This window comes from Odontesthes bonariensis, chromosome 3 (genome assembly GCF_027942865.1).
Source record: "Odontesthes bonariensis isolate fOdoBon6 chromosome 3, fOdoBon6.hap1, whole genome shotgun sequence".
Classification (NCBI taxonomy): domain Eukaryota; kingdom Metazoa; phylum Chordata; class Actinopteri; order Atheriniformes; family Atherinopsidae; genus Odontesthes; species Odontesthes bonariensis.
The window spans coordinates 34,847,101-34,871,874 of NC_134508.1; the positions used below are offsets into that span (position 1 = coordinate 34,847,101).

Below are 24,774 nucleotides of genomic sequence, written 5' to 3' on the forward strand. Positions count from 1 at the left end.
TGTGATTAAAACAGAAGAACGCTACTTTTCAGAAGCCTGTGCTAGGCAGTTTATGGAGGTCGCTTATCTGTGGGGGATAGTTGACAAAATCTGCCCTGTTGGAACAGACAGCGCTCCTAATATGGTGGCCGCAGGGAGGATACTGCGCGTGTGGCGCAACAGAGACGCACTGCACACAACGCTATCTCAACAGCAGCACCATCTGGCCCTCCCAACAAGTGCTGAATATGAGAAGTTGGCGTAGCTAGAGAAACTGCTGGAGCCATGCATGTGAATAAACTGGTCTGCCCTAATGTTGCTGACTCGCTGGAGAAGCTTCGCTTGAGAATTTGCTTTGGTAGCTTTGGTAGCTCGTGACGTCACATTTAGAATGTTCAATTCTTAAAGGCCCCGCGGCTGTGCAGCACCCCCGCGGAAAAAAACATGAGGAAAGAGAGGGCAGGAACACGAATAAACATGTTGTTATTTACAATTTGTTATACAAGATATACATCACTTTTACAAATTATGTAAAACTACATTAGGTACACCTGAGAAGAGCAGGAATAGCAGAGGCAGCTGTGAAAATAAACTAAATTCGAAATTAAATCCGAAATAAATCCGAAATAAAACTTAATTGCAGTGAGAAAGGTATGCTTGGGGTTACTACACTATTGTATGGAAGCACTCAACACGGCAATTGCAACAGTCTCAGGATTAAACGACTATTGTTTGGATAGGAACCAAAGTTTACACGTCTGTTTCCGTGAACGCCGCGGATTGTCCCCCCTGAATGAGCCATTTTAATCTAGATCAATCTAGATTAATTTCAAGATTTCAGTGAGATTAATCTAGATTAAAAAAAATAATCTATGCCCACCACTAATATATACATATATATACACACACACACACTTTGTTTCATGAACGAGGACACAGTGGTGTTGGTATACTTGACTATTCATGTTGTAAAACAGCAGAGCGCAAGTTACAGTGGGTAAACATACACCAGGAGAACCACCGATGCAGTACCACATAACAAAGACAGATGGCAGCAGCAACACATTTATAAAGGCAGGTGGCAGCTAGCCTGGGCGAAAGCCGACTGTTGACTCTGTCAAACAGTCTGGGAAAACCCAAGAGGAATCCGTTTCCATGGAGGGCGGGACCTTACCCAGCAACTTAAATTTATTGGAGTAACGGAGTTCCCTTAACCAATGATAATGTTTAGAAATGACGTTGGTTATGCGCCGAGGTTCATGCTTACTCTCGCGAGGCTCTAGCTCGCGAATCACGCTTCCCACATCCGCTTTCATTATACCGGTACCATTTGATAAATCAAACTTTTCCCAAAGCCAGTTGGAAGGAGAGCTACGACATCCTTGCCACTAACAAAATTGACGAGGCATTCCTCTTGCTCTCGTTTTAATTGTGTAATGATCTCCAGAGTTGAGACAACTTCATGGATAGCTTCTAGCGTTCTTCCGTCGCCATGTTTATTTCCGCTGCGGTTGAACTACAATTATATGGACTACAATGGACTCCCCGCGTGAGTTCTGCGTCACCACTCGCAACTGTTTGCTGATTGGCAAAACACTGAGGTAGGGGGATTTGGCCAGACTATGTGCGGAGCCAAAATCTTTGGGCGGAAGTACGTAGGATGGCGTCGCCAGGCTAGGTGGCAGCACATGTCCTGCAACATCTCCCTTTTCTTAATTAAAGCAATGGCATATGAACTGAGACCTGAAACAAAGGCCTACTGAGTACTCAAGAAAGTTACTTGTTTTATCATGCCAAAACCTATCACTGTTGTACATTATACCGGCAGCGACAACAACATAAAGATTTGGCAACATAATACAACTGGTTTTATACTGGCAGCAGCAACTTCATAAACAAACATAAACATTTGGCAACAACCAGAATACATATTTTTCTTTCCCTTCAGAGATCCAGTCTTTTAGGTGGCCTGGTAATCCGACCATAGCGTGAGGTGACTGGAGGCCCTGTTGGTGTGGAGGTTGTATCAGCAGCTGGGCTATCAGCATGCTGAGGTGGGGTAGCACACGGCGTAGCACTGAGCTCTGGCCAGTGAATCTCATTGTGAAAAAAGTATTCATACCATTTTCCTTCAGCAAAACCTGAAAATGGGTCCCACAGACCCAAGCCAGGGATAAGCAAAGCAATATTTCACCAACACACACAACACTGTATAGAAAAGGAGCACCAGCACCACACACACACTATTGTATGTTCTATTAGTTAGTAAAAGAAGGAATCGAAAACAGTCAACCTGCTGGGTGAATTTATCTAATCTGTTATCGGTACCACGTACAACTCAGAATACAAGTCTGTTGTTGAGAGCGTCATTTCCTCTTGCATCATCTGTTGGGGCAGCAGCATCAGAACCAGGGACCTAAAAAGACTCAACAACCTGATAAGGAAGGCTGGTTCTGTTCTGGGGACGACTGTGGAACCTCTGGAGACAATAATGCAAAGAAGGATTTTGCATAAAATCAAGAGAATTATGGACAACCCTGAACATCCTCTCCATGAGACTGTTATCAGAAAACAGAGTCTCTTCAGTCAAAGGCTTCTTCAGTTTGGATGCAAAACGGACCGCTACAGGAAATCTTTCCTGCCCACAGCCATCAGCATCTATAATAACTCTTTGATTTAATTGAGCTACATCAACATTTAATTTCCCTCTGGGATAAATAAAGTATTTTTGAATTGAATTGAATTGAATAAAGTGCATTGCAGTAATCTAGCCGAGATGTAATAAAGGCGTTGATTACTGTTTCAAAGTGCGTATGTGCAAAGAAGGGCTTCACCTAAGACCAGATACACTGAGACTAAGATACAAAAAAAGCTGGACTTCACTATTGCACCAATTTGCCGGTCCAATTTAAAATCACTGTCCATCTTAAAACCCAAGTTTGCGACTGTTGGCTTCCTGTATTGCACCAAGGGGCCCAAGTCAACAGGAGGGGATTTGCAAGAGCCACTGGGACCAAACACCATCACTTCTGAAACAGGAAGGAATGCCGTTGGACCATCCTACAGGATGTGACGGACCACAGTTTTTGTTGAGCATGAAAAATATAGTTTATTATTTTTGACTGGACCACAGGAGTTGGTCCTAAATAGGTGGACTTTGAGCCTCCAGCTGCTGTGCAGACGGGTGAAATGGATCGGTCATGTCAGCTTCAGGGCCTCCTTTTGAGAAGTTTTGGTTTGTAAATGTTTGTCCAGCAGACCCGAGCACGACACATTCAGCAACAATGTCCATTGGGTTTTACGTTTACATCCCCCATCTGAGCTGGGGGACTGATGTAGAATCATTTGACGGGGGCAGAATGTCAGTTGTACCATTTCCCATTGCAGACACAAGCCACATATTTGTGTGATTTTATTTGATCAATTTATTTATACGCCATTTATTCTTCACAGCTACTGTTGCTGATAATGCAATATTCTGCCCGTACAGTCTGTTTGGTTCCCAAGCACCTACGTAATTGTTTTCTGGTGATGATGCACGCCTCCTCCTGATTATATCCACTCAGGAGAGTCAGATCAGGCCAAGTGATTTCTCCAAGAATAAAAAGCAACAACAGGCTGGCTGAAGATGCACTTAGACTTTCCTCAAAGCTGCTGGGGTTAAATGCTGGGGCCCTTGTCCACTTGAAAGCATGACAAGCTGTTCTTATGGAATAGCCAGCCCTTTCAAACCCTTTAATTACGTTCACATCTTTTCATAGCTGACACCTGATCTCAGGTGGTAAGCTGTTATTCAAATGAATTGTTCTGCGCTATTTATCAGCATTCTGAAAAGGCTGATTTGTTTATTTCACAAGAGCAGGAGAGCCGCACACTTTCCACATGTTATGTTGAGAAGTGATCATTTACATACGAGGTGGCTCCAGTGCTCTCTCATCTGTACCCTCTTCATACTCACTTTCCTTTTGACCTACTATCCACTGGATACAATAACGATCAGCTTAACTGCCTCGTGTGTTTCTTCAGCCTTAATGTTTGTTCTCATATATTTTCTTATGTGTGCAGCAAAGCAGTGAAAGCTTTGGTTGGCATAATGATCACCAGATGTGAACACAAACTACTTTGTAAAGCTGCCCATCCCCTTTGGCATCTTTATTTTGTTGTGTTACAACTTTGACATGTGTCTGTTTTTTGGATTTTTATGTCATAAAAGTGAAAAATAACTGCATGTATGGGTTGTTTTTTAAGGCCTTCAATTATGATCCGTTGCTGAAACTTGCATATTATGTCCATTTTTATTCAATCAAAGTGTCTGAAGATCCCGGTATGTTTAAAGCTGTTGTGAGAAGCCCCACCACTGAGCAACATCAACTTGTGTTTCATTTTGTTAACAAGCATCACGTCGGTACGTGTGCAAAAAGATCCCGTTTGATATGTTGTGTCAGAATCATTGATCCAACTTTTAGTCTAGAGTGTTAATCTCATTAGAAATTATAAACATGTCAGTCCACATCCATCTGAACTTATAAGCAGACTCTTTTTGTCAGGGACTGACGGCACATTTTTATACTGAATTTGATCAAAGAGCCACCTGCTGGAGGAAAAGTAAGAGCAGATGTTTAACATTATTTTCCATATGATGGATGGGAAGCTGTTGTTTGAGTATCATCCGCACAGGTAAAAGTAAAGCAAAATCATTGTCATTAAGACTTTGGCTGTGGAGTCATGCTGCTTATTGCATTAAAAGTGAAAAAACACGTCGCTGAAGGTGTAAAATCAGTTGAACGACCAGTTGAACCCCATGGCTTTCGTATGCATCACGGGGAACAATGTCTGCTTTAATGTCTTTTACTAAGTTGTTTTGCAGGAGATGTGCACGTAAAATAATTTTTCCCTTATAGAATCCATCATATTGGGCACCTCAGTCTTAGTAAAAAATGGAAACGTACAGATCAAGCAACTTTGAAGCTTTTCTTGCAACCACAGGCCTCCCCTGTTATTCTTTCAGCGTGTTGCACTTCTGAAGACTGCTGGGATCACTGCTGGCATTAAAGCTGCAGTCTGCAACTCTTTTTCAAGCATAATGCCTGGAACTGTCCGGGGATTCTGAAAGTAGTACATTAAATACCCCAATACAAAAAAAAATGAGTTCTCTAGGTCCCCTATATGTCCCGCTAGGTCCCTCCAAAGCCAGCAGGTTTGTTTACAAAATTGCAGACCGGACCGGTAAAAGGTAACCAATCAGGTTTACGAGCTGGGCTCTTCTGCCTGTCAATCACCGATTGTGCACGCGCGATACAAGGTAGGCTCGTCCCCACGCTTATTTATCTGGACTATTGAACTTCATTACGGGCTAGTCTACTTACTGTGTCTTCCATGATCGCAAATGACAGGTGAGTTGATGAATGAGGAGTCGTGTAGGCGCATCTGGCGTGCACGTCTACGTGCACGAGTTCTCATGTGTTTTGAAGGGGCGGGACAGAAAGTTGAATAACTTTTTATTTTTCGGTTAAAAAATAAGCATTTCTTGCATTTTGCGACTACGGAGGTCACCGTTTTCAACTTCAAGCGTTCTGATAGATCATGTAAACTCTTAAAATGCCAAAAAGTAGGACTTTACGTATGACAACAACAAATCCTGCAGACTGCAGCTTTAATGTAAAGTTATTCAATTCAATTCAATTTTTTTCTGTGTGAGTACACCTGAGATTGATGCCGGAGAGACTGCTTTGATTGAAACATGGTGGAAGTCCGCAAGCTTTCCAGAACTATTTAACTGTGGTATTTATAGATCAGAAGAAGAATCTATCATTCCTCTGCTGGTGCTGCAGTCTCTCCAGTCTCTCAATCTCCATGCTTTTTGGTTCAACTCATCTTTAGCAGCATTTTGTCTCTTATGGGCTTAGCTCTGTCTGAATGAGGCTAACAGAAAGAAGCCACGGGCATCTCAGAGGTCAAGTAAAAGTGTTTTGCATCTTAACAGCATGGGGCTAATGTGCTGGAATTGTGCACACACGCGGCACACTTAACCTGGAAAGTAGCCAGAGTCTCTTTGTGCTGGTTTACTCAGCTGTGGAAGGCAAGGTCCGACCGAGTCAGATGACTCAATTACGGATACCCGACCAATCTCGCCTCGGGATCAGGGGGAATCGGGGAGGGGTATCTCTGTCTGAAAGGCTCTAACAAAGGCCCTGCCCTGCTTACTCTGTTCGGACAAGGCCCATCGACAATCTGCAGGGGGGATAATCCCAGCAGCACTAAAGAGTTCTCTAAGGAAATGATGCTCACTTTAGGGTTTAACAGGTTATCTCAACATTACATCTTCATGCAGGTTACGCGTATCGATGTTTCAAAAGTTGTTGTAGAACATATCTGAAGGAGGCTGACTAAAGTATGTCACTTGATTAAAGTTTTACTGGTTAAAACCCATTTTAACCAGTTTGAACTCTGACCAAAAAAATGAATGAGTCTGGCTGGCAGATCCTTCATCCACCCTGTGGGATTGAATGTAGGCCTTCTTCACCAAATAATAGGGGGCACTCATAGTTTGACCCACCCAGTTAATGTGTTTAACCCCTTAGGGCAGTACATGACTGGCTGTTTAAAAGGGCTCATGTTTAGTGAATTTTCAAGGCTCATTTAATTTTGTGTTGATAGTTTGTATGTTACTGTTTTGTCATTTAGAATTTAAGATCATTCTTAATGAGTTGATGACGATGAAAAGATGAGTGACCTCAGGAAATACAGAGAAGCAGTGGGTAGCCTAATCTATCTTAGTTCATGCACTAGACCAGATTTGAGTTGTGTCGTAAGTAAACTTTCACAATATTTCAGTGCGCCAACAGAAGAGCAGTGGACGACTGTAAAACATGTACTGAAATATCTGAAAGGCACAATTGACAAGATGCTGTGTTACAGGAAATGTGATGATGGGTTACAGTTGGTGGCTTATAGTGACTCGGATTTAGCCTGATTAACATAGACTTTCAAATCTCTTCGAGATTCTGGTCTGACCAAGACCATAACGAATACGATTCGAAATGGCCTGGTCAACCCGCCTCCCTCGGGTTGCTACTGGTTGTGGCCAGAAAAGGCTGTGCCTAAGCTTAAGTCAATTACACCACTCTTTCCTCTGACGTATGATTTAACTACCAGCGGGGCTAACTGGTAGATTAAACTCTTACCAAAGCCAGTAGGGAGCAAGGCGAAAACGTCTTTCCTGTCAAGAAATGATTCAAGGGCTGTTCTTTGCTCGATTTTTAACGAGAATCTCCCGTCGAACACTTTTCTTACAGCATCTACAGCAGTGTCAAAAGCTTGACGCTGCTCCATGTTGATATTGAATGAAGCGCTTCCGTGTACAATCCATGGGTTGAGTGGCAGTTCAATCACGTCACTACCTTGAACACGCCTCTACCCTGGGCCGTTGGCGCTGCTCAAAGTCGATTGCTTCCCGACAAAGTGGGTGGAGTTCCCATTTTTTCGGGAACTCGAATCCACCTGAATGAGCAGTTTGCCTGAGTAAGTGTAGCAGAGCCGAAGGTGTTGCGTCACTGCGAGGGCGGAGCCTGGGTAACTCGGATTGGGCAGGAGATGCAACTGACCGACGTAGTACATCTGGTTATTGTGTTAGCCTATGTAAGAATGGTCCTCTGATTTCTTGGAAGACCAAAAAGCAGCCAACTGTAGCACTGTCGACATGTGAGGCTGAGTACATGGCGTTAGCTGTCACTACACAAGAATGTTTGTACCTGTCTCAAATGCTTAAACATCTTGACTCTCATTATGATGTACCTGTAATTTATGAAGATGACCGGGGGCAATTGCATTGGCAAAGAATCCCTTTAGCCGACAGAGATGCAAACACATTGACATCAAATATCATTTTGTAAGATCTACTGTAAAAAATGGTGATGTGTTTTTGGAGTATTGCCCAACAGATCAAATGGTTGCTGACCAAATGACAAAACCAGCTACAAAAGGGAAGCTTCTTGCCTTTTCTAGGTTTCTATTTAGGTGATTGCCGAACCAAAATGTGATTTTGCTCTTTGCAATGTTTTTGTTTTTCTTGTTGTAAATGTGAGAACAAGTGGGGGTGTTGATTGATGCTTGTTGAGGGCCTTAACTATCTGAGTGTGCTCTCAATTGACAACCTTGATTGAGGCCAGGTCATGTGACTTTACTTACTAACTCTCTCTGTTCATTTTCACCCAAACCTGTGTTGGTGCCTGTTCATTTTGGTCTTTGTCTCCAGATAGCAGTTCAGTTTGTAACACAGGGTCTGCATGTGTTCAAGCAAACTTTTATTTCTTTTACTCGCAATGTTTTTAATGTAGGAATCCTAAGACAAGGCCCCTCCTCGCCTTGTAAGGCCAACAAACATGACAAATGTTAGGAGTGACTAAAACTGGAGTGGTGTGAGGAGAGCTCTTGGCTCTTGTCATCCTGTTTTTATAACCTCAGCTTGGTCAAGTCATTTTTAACACCCAACCTTAATCACATCATTTTCAGTACCAAGAAGTTTGTAATGTGTAAAAAGGAGATGAAACAGTGGGGGAAAATGCAAGGAAAGACTGAAATTTCTCAATTTCTCAATGAGCACATTGTCCTTACATATGTGATGCAACAGTCCATATGTCACAATTACACCAAGGCTGTGACAATGCGTTGACAGTTATTTTCATGTGCTGTAGCACATAAAGAAAAAGCAGCAAAATTTGTCTGTTGACACAATAAATGGATTATATTTATTTGAAGATTTCACACCTTGTCATGATACCAAATTGCGAGTAGTGACATGAATATAGACAAATTAAACTAATAACATTCAATATAGTGTGAAACATCCATCCATCCATTTTCTATACCGCTGAATCCGTCGGTCGGGTCGCGGGGGGGCTGGAGCCTATCCCAGCGGTCAATGGGCGAGAGGCGGGGTACACCCTGGACAGGCCGCCAGTCCATCACAGTGCCACACAGAGACAAATGAGACAAACAACCATACACGCTCACACTCACTCCTAAGGACAATTTTAGAGACACCAATTAACCTAACATGCATGTTTTTGGACAGTGGGAGGAAGCCGGAGTACCCGGAGAGAACCCACGCTTACACGGGGAGAACATGCAAACTCCACACAGAAAGGCCCCAGCTGGGAGTTGAACCTGGAACCTTCTTGCTGTGAGGCAACGGTGCTAACCACCACACCTGTGAAACATCCTTTATGGCTAAATGAAAACAGCCCCCACCCTTTAGTAACGTTTGCTTTGACGTGGGACTTCCTAAAATGTCCCTTTGTTACTGATCTAATCCACGGTTCAACAGTAAACATAGAACTTCAGCAAAGAGTTTTTCACAAGGGCCCTTCATGCCTGCGCGTTTTTCAGATATTTTAATTCCCAAACAATTCTGAGCACACATGCAGTGCACGCAAGCAATTGATTATTGAATAACCAGAGTAATAAAAAGACAACTAAACTGTTATGGGAAGCTGTGTCTTTCATCACTTTATGACAGCTCTGTTTAAACATTTGCGCAAAGTTAGAAGAGCCATTTTAGACAATGTTGATTACCTGTTAACTCAACCTCTGTAACCTATTGTCTGTTTGCTTCCTCAGACACTGAAATTTCTATAAACTGCATGTCAGGCTTTCTAAGCTATTCATATCTGAGCAATTTAAAACCTGAGGGGTTTTCTGGAAAATATAAACATATCAACAAGAGTATTTTATTCCAAATCATCTCAAGAAATGAGAAAAGCCTAAATTAAGAAAGAGAAAATTACATTTAGGAGGTAATATCTTAAGCTTTCACTGTAAATGGATAAGAACTCATATTTATCAGAGGCAAAAGCATGCATGTAGTATACTGCATCATGTCCGAATGGTTTTTGATGTACTTCTAAACTCTGAAGACAATAATGACAAATTATGGACACCAAACTAATCTCAATGAACTACCCAAACAAAGTTAAACATTTCAGATATAAACTTGAACATCAGTGTTGGCACAGATCTTTTACAACAAAATGTTGTATTTGGTGGCAGGAGTCTCAATGTTTGTCACAGTATGCTTGTGTTCTTGTGTTTTTATTCTATAAAATGATATACATAATGTGTTCTATTTACAACCAGGATCTACATAAGACATGAAAAAAGTGTTAAACATAGTGCTCAACATTTACTAAAGTGAGAAAAAGCAAGTTTTTGATATGATTTCAAACAGTTTTAGACATGAAAAGGTTCTGCATTCTCTGTGTTAGTTAAAGCTACATAGAATTTTTTTGTTTAGTCTGATCTGGTAAAAGACATTCAAAATGTACTTGTCTGTTGTTTTTGTTTAAGATATTTCTCTCCGTAAAATATCTGGTCAAAAGAAAGAAAGAAAGTCATGCAGGAGTGTGAATAGCTTGGTTTGAATTGATTTGTGATAGTGAATCACCTTTAAAGCTTCCACTGATCTGCACACTGTGCATCTTTAGTGAAGAAAAATGATACTTTATGGAAAAGAAAAGCATATTATCACATCTGGCCCATGATTCTGTGCAAGCATCGCTTGGAGGCTGTGTTCCAGATCAGCAGGGCAGTGTTTGAGTTCAATGTTACCTTTGCTTCAACATTAATCTCACACATTAGAGTGACTGGCTGTCAGCCCGTGACATGTCTTTCATGGATTAACAGTGTTACTGGAACGATTCTTTGTTCCTACTAATGCTGTGAGCAAAGTATCGAGGGAGCTATCAAACAGCAGATAATTAACTCAGGGGCCGACCGAGTTAGTAATAGAATGATGAATTATTCAGTATTTGTAGGCTCTCTCTCCTCATATTGCAGGCAACACAATAGTCACTGAGAGTCATACTCACTGAAAATTAGAAATTCATGTTTGTATACTGCACTGTATAAATACACTCAGCAGAATGACTCAACTATTTGAATAGATGTGCCCAAGCAAACAAGCAAGTTCTGTGTTAGGTTTTGTTAAGTTTGTCTTTGTTTTATGCTTATTTGTTTTTGTTTTCATGTTCTTCTTGTCTTCCAGAGTCAGTTCCTTGTATATCTCAGTCTTGCTTTTCTGCTCTCTGCTCCCCCCTCCTGGCCATAGATTCCAACAACAGTTACACACAACCTTTTGTGACACTGAATCAACTTAGTAAATCCTCAAGTGAATGAAACAACACACAAAGCTTTAATATGGGCTATCTTTCAATGTACACTGAGTGCAAGTGCACCATCATTTTTATCAAGACCGAAAGCTCATTAAAGATTGATTTTAGAATTATTTTTCACATCAAAATAACTTTCAGTTTGAGGTTGCTGGTTGTGTGGATGGGAATATGACCAAAAGACACGAGGCTGTGTGCCCTTGAACAGCCTTAAGAGTATGAAGGCTCTGGGAACGCTGCTTTGAGGGTGCTGATTCTTATGTCTATTTTGAAACAAGACTACAAAGTTGTTGTTGATTTTTCTGCAGAGCAGTTGCGCTAAACCATAGAGTCTATCCATTCAAGAATAAGGGACAGGCTATGTGGGATTTGATAATACCTCTTAAAACTTGGCCTGTCACAGGCCTGTGTAAGGAGAAGGTCAAATTGTGACGGAAGACATTTTGCCGAGTTTGGTACCTAGAAATATGTATCTCTTTGTCCTCAAAGGCTATGCACTAGTTGCCCCCCCCCCCCCCCCCCCCCGTCCAATAAATACACACACTTTACACCAGGGGTCGGCAATTAAGTTTGGACCTGGGCCAATTTTTTTCTGACAATGGTATTACGGGCCATGGCCATGTTTTTCTATTGTGGATTTACATAAATGCATTTCATTTTTTTTAATTTAAAACATTTTTTTCTTCTATACACTGTTATTAGGCTGAATGTTGCATCTCCTGGCATCTCTCATGAAACAGGCGATAAAACATGAGGTTTGAAAAATATCTTTCAAAAATCATATTTCAAAAATTCCATCTTGCGGGCCAGATATAATTGATGGCGGGCCACTAATTGCCTACCCCTGCTTTACACTGACAATGGAAGGACTTCAGCCAGAGGGTTCTTCAGGTTCACAGCCATAATGACAGATACTAGAGGTCATTCTTGTCTACAACTTTAACTTAAAACAACCCTTTATTCATTCTTTATCATCACATTTATCTATTTATTGTTTTGACTGTGACAATAAAAATTTCATCAGCTGACATTCAAATAAATGTTTTTGTCCCATTACTGTACACCACACTGCGTGTGGTAGCTCTTGACAATCAAAACAAAACTTTACTGTGAACAAAATTTGGGTAATGGCTCAGGAAAAAAAAAAATCTTGGACATATACTTGTAATTCTTAAGCAACCCATTAAAAACAGAGTGTGAGAGCTAATTATTAAAACGTTAGCTCATCCAACAGTCCTACGTCATCCACGCGCCAACGGTCGTGACATCTCAACGTTTAAAAGGAAGTTAAAAAAAACAAAACCAAAAAAACGGTTAAATAAACGTTTGGAATCAGTAGCAGTTCTCAACGGCTGGAGAAAAATATTTCCATGGTCCAATAATTCAGAAACTCAGAAACGACACAAGAAGAAAAGCTGAACATTGGAAGCTACAAATACGTCGGATGATAAAGTTAAGAGCAGAATATCAAACTTGAAAAAGTGAATGAACAAACAACATAAACTGAGACGTAACGGTTGAGCTAACATACCTTATCAGCTAGAAAGAAAAATAATTAGCGTTTATTCATGCTCAAATTGATCAGGAACCTCACCAAAGTAAGTTTAAATAATATAGAAACACAATAAAAACATTTTTTTGTAATTACCTGCTCCTTTGAATTTGAAGGAATTACTTTTAAAAATGTTTGAAACATGGATCAGATGTTGCACATCCAGCGCTTAGGAACTGAGGAGACTGTTGATGTCACTGTATGCATTTTATTTACTGAATTACAGGAAAAAGTTGATAAATCAACAACATTAGTGGCTAATAGTGTTTTCTCAGAGGGAATAAAGGGAACCGTTGAGTATTACGGCTTAAGGGGTGATTCTCCCTTCCAGACATCGTTATGATGGACACACCCAATCCAAAAGCAAACAAGTGTGTGTCTCAGGTAAGTTTCAGTTGTTTCTTTTCAGAATTAAAGCAGCCCATTTGATTCAGCTTATTCGTTGAGATACAGCTCTAGTTACGTAGAGCAAATACACTTCTACACTATTTCCGACTCTTGTCTTCCTTCAGGCCAAACATAAGCAGGCAAGAGAAGAGAGGAAAAAGCTGCTCACCCCTGCACACAAGTACATGATTGACATCCTGGCTGACCGGCTGTCTTTGGCACCAACAGAGGTGGAGGAATTTGTTTTGGATTCTCCTTCAGTAAGTTCCTCCTCAGTGTGACTCCAAACTGGTACTAATGCTATCAAAAGCAGAAATATCTCACCAACACAAATCAGAAGTCAGGTGATCAGCTGAGGTTTTGTGGGATTGATTCATAACGCGTTATTTTTGTGGCTTTTTCTTCAGTTTGGTGTGATGCTTTCTAAACGTTTCGTTCCAAGGTTATGTTTTGTTTTTGGTTGTTTTATACTTGCATCGTAATATGATGCAATGATTAATAATGTTTTTGTGTTCTTCCTTTTTTCTTGCTGACTAGCTGCTCGCTTTTGATCATTTCTTCGCCTCGGGGGGCAGCAAAACCATTTCGTTTGTGTATCAGGAGTCCGAAGTCCCAGGAATAGGTATGAAGAAATCTGGAAAGTCTTCAATTGGAAAGACTGTCCATGCTTATTTTAATTGAAATTTTTTCCGTTTGACAGCTGTTATGCCGGGTTTTATATACTAGTATTTTTTTTGAAGTAAAATAGGAAAAACGTCCTATTTTCGAAAAACTGAAATACCGATAGATGATACAATTTTAGGGAAAGTCTTCTAATCAAATTTGATTGATTATCTTGCATGATAAAGACCCAGATATTCCACACAACATTATGAACTGGAATGTTTTTTCATCTCTTACAAAACCATTTGGATTTGATTTCAGAATGTGGGCGCGTATATCCTGCACCAAGCAAAGGGGGCAAAGCAATGAGGCTGTTTTTAGCCAATTTAGCAAAAACGTGCCTCACAGGGATCTGCTGCTCCTTCACACGGACCAGAGTGGACATTCCTGTGAACCCAGAAAACATACACGAGGTAAGGTCAAAGGTGGCGTGTCTCAGTAATTGTTAAGTATTTATTCTTGTGTTATGTGTCATATCAAAAGATGTAATCACTTTATAGAAAAGCTTTTGTTTCAGCTTATTCTTTATCACTACTCTATACAAACTTGATGATTAAAGTGTTACCCTTGCTTCTGGAAACTTTATTGAACAAGACAAAAGATAAAAATGGCACAGCTACGTCTTAGCTTAGCATCTTCCTTAAACCTCCGGGTTCCCTCCCTGAGCAGCTCACCTCATGGCAGTGTGTGTAGCAACGTATTACATCACAATAATAACATTGTTACAGCTGTCACGTCCAGTTATTGTCATACAAAGAGAATCTCTAATAAAAAAGTTAATTCACTAATAAACACTGTTTATACACAAGCCATTTAGGATGGCGAAGTGATCTTTGATAATGCACAATGTTCTTAAAGGGGAACTCCGGGGCATTTGAAGCGTGTTTCCATTGCTAGAGGTTGTCAAATAATGATAGTATGACACAGAGAGGTGCGTATCTGCGCTCCCTGTGTGGAGATTGCTCTGTCCGCACAGCATGTCATGCGAGGCTAATACGTGGTGGCTAAGGGGCAAGCGCTAACCCTTCCACGTAAAACAACAACTTGCACACTGCAGAAACGTCACACCACTTTATAACCCATCCGACAATAAAGTCACAAGCCTTACCATCAAAACCATATGCATGGTTCTCACATTACTGGCATGGCCAGTAATATTGTTGTAATGTTTTAAATACTTGAACGCAGTTTTTCTAGAGAATATAATTGTTTTGTATATGGGATTATTCTCCATCGACTCTTTTGGGCTTTCACATGCGCGAGCCTACAACCAGCCGGTGAGTTACATGCTGTTTATAAAGTTTTTTTGTAACGTCCCCATGCCAGTAATGTGAAAACCATGCATATGGTTTTGATGGTAAGGCTTGTGACTTTATTGTCGGATGGGTTATAAAGAGGTGTGACGTTTCTGCAGTGTGCAAGTTGTTGTTTTACGTGGAAGGGTTAGCGCTTGCCCCTTAGCCACCACGTATTAGCCTCGCATGACATGCTGTGCGGACAGAGCAATCTCCACACAGGGAGCGCAGATACGCACCTCTCTGTGTCATACTAGCATTATTTGACAACCTCTAGCAATGGAAACACGCTTCAAATGCCCCGGAGTTCCCCTTTAAAGTTATTCATTTGTTGGTCTTTTTAACCTAAGGATTAAAACCAAACATATTTTACTTTACTAAGGTTATGTTAGGAGTTTAATGCATTATTAGCAGTTAGCTAATGTTATGTGCTCCACAACGTTATTTGATGACTATGTTAAACTAACGCGAGCAGTAAAACCTCCACAGACAAACACCCCACCGTACAAAAAATGGCTGTTTACTGAGGAGCCTTTGATCTACGGAAACACCGTTTACAGAGTAACGACTCACCGACATGGTGTGTGTCAGGGGTGGGTGTAGAAGGGGAGGACACGGATGCGGACTTTCAAAAAAAGGTAAAGGGTTTATTCACAAAAAACAAAGTATCAACATAAAACGCGGCAGAGCCGGAGAAAAACGAAGCTATAAACAAAACAAAATTACTTGACATGGCATGGAATAAATACTTAACTTAGTCGTTGAAACGTGGCATGAGAACTAACCGCAACAACAGTAACAACACTAGTGACATCAACAAAGATCCGGCAAACTGAAAGGGGAGGCAGGAAACTAAGTAGGGATTGAGTGATTAAGTGAGTGGGTGCAGCTGGTGCGGAATGAACAGGTGAGGGGAATGAACTAATGGCCTGAGTGAGGGAAGTGAAGGGAAAACTAAACATGGACTGAAAAGAAACATAACCTAAACATGAAAACTAAAAACATGAGTCTCTGGGCGTGACAGAGCCCCCCCCTCAAGGGGTGGATCCCAGACACCCCAAAAAAGTCCAAGGGTGGGAGGGAGGGGCTCGAAGCCGGTCGGGGAACCAGAGACGGGCGTGGTACCGGCTTCGGGCAGCAGGAGGCAGTGGTCTGGCGGACGCCCAGACCGCAGACGGCGTAGCCGGAGCAGGCGGTGGTCTGGCGGACGCCCAGACTTCCGTCGGCGTGGCGGCAGGAGACGGCGGTGGTCTGGCGGACGCCCAGACATCCGTCGGCGTGGCGGCAGGAGACGGCGGTGGTCTGGCGGACGCCCAGACTTCCGTCGGCGTGGCGGCAGGCGGTGATCCGGCGGACGCCCGGACCCCCGATGACGTGGCAGCAGGAAGCGGTGGTCTGGCGGGCGGCCAGACATCCCGTGGCGTGGCAGCAGGAAGCGGTGGTCTGGCGGGCGGCCAGACATCCCGTGGCGTGGCAGCAGGAAGCGGTGGTCTGGCGGGCGGCCAGACATCCCGTGGCGTGGCAGCAGGAGGCGGTGGTCTGGCGGGCGGCCAGACATCCCGTGGCGTGGCAGCAGGAGGCGGTGGTCTGGCGGGCGGCCAGACATCCCGTGGCGTGGCAGCAGGAAGCGGTGGTCTGGCGGGCGGCCAGACATCCCGTGGCGTGGCAGCAGGAGGCGGTGGTCTGGCGGGCGGCCAGACATCCCGTGGCGTGGCAGCAGGAGGCGGTGGTCTGGCGGGCGGCCAGACATCCCGTGGCGTGGCAGCAGGAGGTGGTGGTCTGGCGGGCGGCCAGACATCCCGTGGCGTGGCAGCAGGAGGCGAAGACCGTCCCCCGGTCGGACGGACCTCCGACGGGGGGGGAGCCCCCCCTTTAAGGGATGGATCCCAGACATCCCCAAAGTCTGGGGGTGGGAGGGAGGGGCTCGAACTAGTGAGTCCATGTCGGGCTCTGCCGCCTTATGGTCAGGCCCGGAGGTCTCTTGGTCAGGCCCTGCGGCCTCGTGGTCAGGCCCTGCGGCCTCGTGGTCAGGCCCTGCGGCCTCGTGGTCAGGCCCTGTGGCCTCGTGGTCGTGGTCAGGCTCTAAAGCCTCGTGGTCAGGCTCTAAAGCCTCGTGGTCAGGCCCTGTGGCCTCTTGGTCTTGGTCAGGCTCTAAAGCCTCGTGGTCAGGCCCTGTGGCCTCTTGGTCTTGGTCAGGCTCTAAAGCCTCGTGGTCAGGCTCTAAAGCCTCGTGGTCAGGCCCTGTGGCCTCTTGGTCTTGGTCAGGCTCTAAAGCCTCGTGGTCAGGCTCTAAAGCCTCGTGGTCAGGCTCTAAAGCCTCGTGGTCAGGCTCTAAAGCCTCGTGGTCAGGCTCTATGGCCTCGTGGTCATGGTCAGGCCCTAAAGCCTCGTGGTCAGGCCCTGCGGCCTCTTGGTCAGGCCCTGCGGCCTCTTGGTCAGGCCCTGCGGCCTCTTGGTCAGGCCCTGCGGCCTCTTGGTCAGGCCCTGCGGCCTCTTGGTCAGGCCCTAAAGCCTCGTGGTCAGGCCCTGTGGCCTCGTGGTCAGGCCCTGTGGCCTCTATAGCTGGGACCAGCTCTGGAACGGCTGGGGCCAGCTCTGGAACGGCTGGGGCCAGCTCTGGAACGGCTGGGGCCAGCTCTGGAACGGCTGGGGCCAGCTCTGGAACGGCTGGGGCCAGCTCTGGAACGGCTGGGGCCAGCTCTGGAACGGCTGGGGCCAGCTCTGGAACGGCTGGGGCCAGCTCTGGAACGGCTGGGGCCAGCTCTGGAACGGCTGGGGCCAGCTCTGGAACGGCTGGGGCCAGCTCTGGAACGGCTGGGGCCAGCTCTGGGACGGCTGGGGCCAGCTCTGGGACGGCTGGGGCCAGCTCTGGGACGGCTGGGGCCAGCTCTGGGACGGCTGGGGCCAGCTCAGGGACGGCTGGGGCCGGGGCCTGGGATGCTGGAGTGGTGAGGGAGGGTGTGTACAGCGCGGCTACCTTCTGTGGCTCCATGCCAAAGATATCCAGCATAGCAGCGCGCTGTACACCCCTCACCTCTGCCCAGATGTGTGTCACTCCTGACATGTGCCTGAGAACCTGCTTTCGTACAAAAAAGTCAATTAGTTCATTGGCAGAGTTCAGTTTCTCCCAGGAGGTGCAGCTCGATGAGAGGCAACAGAAGTCCCCAGCCAGCTCCCAGAAGGTTGTGTAGTCCGCCGCGTCCATTTCAGGCCGGATCTTTCTGTCAGGGGTGGGTGTAGAAGGGGAGGACACGGATGCGGACTTTCAAAAAAAGGTAAAGGGTTTATTCACAAAAAACAAAGTATCAACAAAACGCGGCAGAGCCGGAGAAAAACGAAGCTATAAACAAAACAAAATTACTTGACATGGCATGGAATAAATACTTAACTTAGTCGTTGAAACGTGGCATGAGAACTAACCGCAACAACAGTAACAACACTAGTGACATCAACAAAGATCCGGCAAACTGAAAGGGGAGGCAGGAAACTAAGTAGGGATTGAGTGATTAAGTGAGTGGGTGCAGCTGGTGCGGAATGAACAGGTGAGGGGAATGAACTAATGGCCTGAGTGAGGGAAGTGAAGGGAAAACTAAACATGGACTGAAAAGAAACATAACCTAAACATGAAAACTAAAAACATGAGTCTCTGGGCGTGACAGAGTGCTGTGTTGGCTTCAAACTTGTTTCTCGTCTTGAGCGTGGGAGGGGGCTTCTTATGTAAAAAGATGGCGGACTTTGATGTGGACGGTCTACTTGTTTTTACAAATGCATGCATCTCCTTGTGATTCTTCTTTTTTGTTGCCCTCCTCTTCTCTACCTTTTTCCTGGATAAGATCTGTGAAGCGCTGAGAATATATTAAGTCTAGTTGAGTGTATACATGCAGGATGGATTCGACTCCCAACTGCATTATCTGCGTATATTAGTCTGGCTTTGAGAAGTTTGATTTCATTCCCTTGGACTGACACGTTTACATTCATTTTTAGTCTGCTCTGGTTTTTCCTGTTGCCCAGATGTGAGGTGTGAGCTGCTGTGCGTTTTGGCCGCTGGTTTATAATCTGAACGTTTCTTTTTTCAACCTCTGTGGGGTCAATTCATATGAATTTACAGAGCTGATTGCTTGTTACTTTTTCAAATGAAGTGGTTTATGTTCTTTACGTGATTTACAGAAATCACGCTCTCTATATTTGTGTACTCTGCTATCTCAACCAGATGCATTATCAGGTACCAAAGTTTGGCACAGCTGATGTAATGTCAGTCAGTAGTTCGAAGCAAGAGCACATTTTCATGAGAACCCTAACATCTCAAACCAAATCATGTTTCTCCCTCACAGTTGAAATGTTTTCTGCTTCGGATTTCATTAAGTGATGGGTTGTCTTTTCTTGATGCCTTGCAGGAAATCTTTTTCTCAATGATTGATGCCAGGGATGGCCTCCTGAAAGGAATAAGGGATTCCTACGATGCACTGCTTCCAGCCCTTACTACAGGACAGAACTGGGGAGCTGTAGACAAGTCTAGACATGGAGCAAAACTTAAAAAGAACTTCTTCTATTCCTTTAAACATTTTTTGAACTCTTTAGATGGTAAGAATGTTTCACATTTATTGCCAACTGAATGTGAATAAGTTATTGGAGGGTGGCTCTTTAGAAAGATTGTAACTTTAAGCTCCATCTCTCGGGCAAATCTTACTCAACTGATTTCAAACCATCTTATGTTGAAGTACACAATAACAAGCAATACTGTAACCAAAAGATGGTTTGTAACCAGTACTGATGATTTTGTACTTTGTCTTATTTATACTTCAGATATCCAGAGGAGCAATGAGAGCGTCGTTCATCTGAAAACAGTCACAGATATTGACTTGTCTAAACTGGCCTGTCTGGATGATATGAAAGCTGCGGCTGCCAACTTTGACATGGTGCAACGGCTGGAAGAAATTCTGATGCAATGGTGCAAACAAATCGAGCAGGTTGGTAGATTTCAGAGATTATATTTGATCCAACAACCTTAATTTGTGCTGTTAAATGCTAAAAATGAATTTGCGATGACTGTGATGGGCACAAAGCTCATTGGTTAGAGATGGTGACATCAGGCCAAGATGGATCAGATAGTTATGGAAGATTGGGAATATGATAGGATTGCTCAGACAGCAAAGCTTAATGGTGATGTTGGTGATGTATCCATTGTCATCAGGTCCTGATGGAGAGTGATTTGTTGAGGAAAGAGGATGATTCTGCCGGACCACTGAGTGAGTTAGAACACTGGAAACGAATGTCTTTACAGTACAACTCTATCATCGATCACATCAAAAGCCCAGAGTGTAAGGCGGTGGTGATGGTGCTCCATCTCAACCATTCCAAAATAATGAAGGTACTGACACAAGTGTTCAATGTACACAGAGTAATACCAAAGCTATTGAACATTTTCACTTTGTATCAGTTTTAGTGTATGTAGTTAAGGTTTGCTGCATGTAAAGAGAAATTAAAAACAGTCTGTGATACATAAATCATGACAAATGCCTGAAAATTGCAATGTAGAAGATATCGACGTTGGATAGCTTGCAATGATCATGGATTCAGTGTTCACTGCATGTAGGTGATCTTCAAAGATGTATGAAAAAAATAGTTTTTGGAAATGATTATTTGTTAACACAGTACAGTATGTAGCCGTTCTGCATTAAGATGATGCTGAGTAGGCACTGTTTCATTTCACTGGAAAGTGTTGGTGTCACATCTGAGCCTAGTCCTGAATTATTTCATGTATTCTGATAAAATCCTATGCTAAGATCATTTGTGAATGACTAGATTTATTAAATCAATCAATGGATTCCTATTAACGCAGTCTTGTACCCGTGCAGGTGTGGCGGGATCTCGACACGAGGATAACATATCGTGTCAATGAGGCAAAAGACAATTTCAAATTCTTGTCAACACTTGAGAAAGTCTTACATCCTCTGTACAACAGTGACCCCGTATGTACATTTAACAGTTTGATTCTAATGAATAGTTTGTGTTTGGTAACACTGAATTAATATGTCCTTATTACATTGTTTTGTACTATCCAGGCAGCCATTATTTAGACAACTTATATACATTTTTTTTAACAAAGAATTAGTAAAAAGTTTGCAAGTTTGGCAAACTTAAGTGTAGAAATAGATGATAATTCATCTTCATTGACCCTCCTAAATCATGAAATGTGATTTCAGGTTTCCATGACAGAAAATGTGCCGAAGGTCATCAGTGCCATTCACATGATTTACCGTGTTTCACTATATTACAATACAAGCGAAAAGATGTCTGCGCTGCTTGTCAAAGTAAGTGAAGTGTGTTCAGTTTCTGAAATATTTAAGTTGTCACCGGAAAACGTAACTTTCATGAGAAGACGCAGTGCAAGGATCCAGCTCCCTTTGTAAAACTGTAGCCACACAACTGACCACTTTTCCAGATCACAAATCAGATGGTCACAGCATGCAGATCCTACATTACTGACGATGGCAGTTGTCTTATATGGGATCAAGATGCTGAAAAACTCATCAGAAAAATGCAGGTGACTGAAGCTGATATTACTAAACATTTGGGTTATTATTACCAAGGCTTAAGATTACACATTTTGACATCAGTAGACTGTAGCTGTCATCATGTTTCTTTTATCTTTGGCAGGTCTGTACATGCTTATATCAGGAGTATCAGACCTGTTTCCAGAAAAAAAAGGTACAAGTAATGGAAGAAACTGGGAAAACATTCCTTGAGGTTTCAGAGATGCAGATTTTTTGCAAGTTTGAGAGCTTCTGCAAGCAACTTGAAAAGGTGTTGTCTTTGTTCATTCTCTTAAATCTCCATCCCACTTCTATCATAAGGCCTTGCAATGTGACGACGAATATTGTCTTTTGTAGATCAAGAAAATAATCACAGTGTTCAAGACATTTGAATCTCTTGAAAAGTCAAACATTGAAGGCATTGAGAAATCAGCCAGACAATTCCACACTGTGTCCATGAATCTGAAAAGGAAGAAGTATGACATGTTGTCCCCGAGGACGACTGAATTTGAAACTGATTTTGTGAACTTCATGGCTCAAATGAGCCACATTGAGGTAAGTGTAATCTACAGCTTGTACCCAAATGTTGGTTCAAGCTCATTTTTTCAGGAAGCCTCAACCAGATGAAGATCTTTTGTGAAAGTTGGGAACAGGTTCATACGTGCAACATCACAGCAACACTCATTTACTCCAAACAGCCGTTGCATTCACACATGGCCACACTTAAAAGAATTACACGTTTAGGAACAGAAAGAAGGACTAGTAAGATTGTAGAATCTCTGAGGAATGAGGATCTACTGCTTGTATCGACACAGCTTGAAGCTGAAAAAAGAAAATAATATTGACGTTGTATTCTCAGAGTATCCCCACAATCTTGTCCTTTTCCACAGAGTCAGCTCCAGGCATTTATGTGTTCGTACTTCTCAAACATCATCTCATCTCAGCAAGCTCTTTGCCTGCTACAGCGGTCAGTACAATTTGCAGAATTTGGAAGTATGACATGAAGACTCTATTCTAACTGTGGCATTAAAAGGAAAAAATAGAAGCAATCTATGAAATTTGTTTTGATAGTTTTCAGAAGCTGAACCTTCCCTGTCTTGCAACTCACATTTCCAACATTTTGGGTGTTATTCTTCAGCACTTTGCTTCAGAGGTGGAGTTTGTGAAAAAGGTATTCAGTTTGCTTGGGCTTAGATACCAAACAATAAACCTTATTAAACGTATTAAGCTGAAAGAAATCTTCAGATGAGTGAAACATTTTGAATTGAAAATGGAAGAAAACTGTTAATGATTTTAGTATGTTTTGTAAACTTCATTTGCAGGTCTTTGACAATCAGAAGGATGACATTCCATTATCCAGAAATATGCCACCAGTGGCTGGCAGGATTGGTTGGGTCAGACACCTCTATAAGAAGATAGAGGAGCCGATATTGTACATGAAAGTGAGACACAGTTTCTATCAGCAAAACAACTTTACAGTTATACTTCACAGTGACATTTTAACGACGATCAAATCTCCCTTCCTTTGCAGGAAAACTCGGACATCCTATGTAGTCCCGTGGGACAAGATGTGGTCAGAATGTACAATGGGACTGCAGCTATGTTGGTCGAGTTTGAGCTTCTTCAACACGAAACGTGGATGGAGAAAGTTTCCAAACTAGATCACGGTTGGTTCTCTTGTTCTGATGTCATAATTTGACACTAATGGCAGAAAACAGCCCCTGTCGATTCCATTATTGCACACTGTTAAAACGAGCTTTCTCTGTTCCGTATAACAGTCTTGAACATTACCCTGCTGGTTCGCCACCCAAATACTGGAAAATTAGTCGTCAACTTTGACCCTAAAATAACCGAAGTCATTCGGGAGGCTAAGTGTTTGTTGAAAATGGGGCATAAGGTTCCAACGCAGGCTTCGCTTCTTATCAAGATGGAAAGCAAAATAAATGCCCATCACCTCAGACTAAAGGTAAACCGGGATTTACATTTTTTTTACGGGATTGTTTAACTTAAGAGAATTTGACCTGTATGCCTTTTTATAGACCATTCTGGAAGATTTTGAATCCACTTGTGAGAGCATACCCGCAGACTTCAACAGTTTGATGGCTTCAAAAATAAAAAACGTAAGCTTTTCATACCGTGTGTACGGCAGGTGGTCCGTCTTCTTTAGTGGGAAATTGTTACTTGATGAATGTGAACCCTGCTGTAGGCAGTGGGAAGGGGTTTTGCCGATTTGAGAAATGTCTCGAGCAGACGTGTCCTGAAGAGCTTTTGATTGTAATTCTACATCCTTAAAATGTCCAGGTGGAATCTGCACTTCGACACGGTTCGGTGCTGCTGACCTGGTCTTCCCTCCTCCTGGACAAGTTCTTTCAAAATGTTGAAACTGCTCTGTCTGAGCTCCAAAATCTTGTAAAAAAGGTTTGTTGATGAATAAAAATTCTACTGATACTGAAAAGTATCAACATCAGGTTAAATGTCACATTGTTCAGATATGTTTGGGTTGGTGTGACAGCTCTCTTGGACAAAAGCCACGCTTCTAGATGCCACTTTCTTTTTCAGGTGCAGGATATTTGTAAGATACAAATTGATGATGTCCTCAAAGACATGTCTGAGACTGTTCTGATAGAGCTCCCAGAAGGCCGTGCATCTTTGCTGCAGCAGCTGGTTGACCACAATAAGGCATGACCATCTTATTTTTATTCTCCATATCCATTAAGGGAAGTTAAAGTGTTTTTCATCCATTACGTGAGTTTGAAACAATCATTACTTTGTCAAAGAGCAAAGGCTCGATGTCGTGGTTTGAGTAAACTTTTGAGTTTTCCAATGAACTCTGAATTCTGTTTCATTGAAACGCTCGTAGTGCAACTATTCCTCTTTTGTTTTTCAGAACCGTTGTAAGGAGTGGGCAAAGACACTGGATTACAAATGCAGTTATGTTAAAGGAGCTGTTATGGAGTTGGGTAATGTGTTAAGTGCTATTTATGAACCAAAAGGCACCAAGATTGTGGAGGAACCTGTTCAAGGTGTGTAGCACAAATGTAAATGACTTTTCTTTTCGTATAATTAGCATCTCAGCTTTTTTTATACATATATATATAAATTTCAGGGAGGAGTGTGACCTTCTCAAGAGAGAGCAAGAGGCTTTTAGAGGGTCCATTGAAAGATAAACAGATCAAGTTCGAAAAGGTATGATTGGATAC

The 24,774-nt window shown here is 42.9% G+C and overlaps 1 pseudogene; it reads left to right on the forward strand.

Annotated features, from left to right (window-relative positions):
• Window positions 1-24,774, forward strand: part of LOC142376972 (dynein axonemal heavy chain 8-like) — a 61,258-nt pseudogene that overhangs the window by 5,864 nt on the left and 30,620 nt on the right.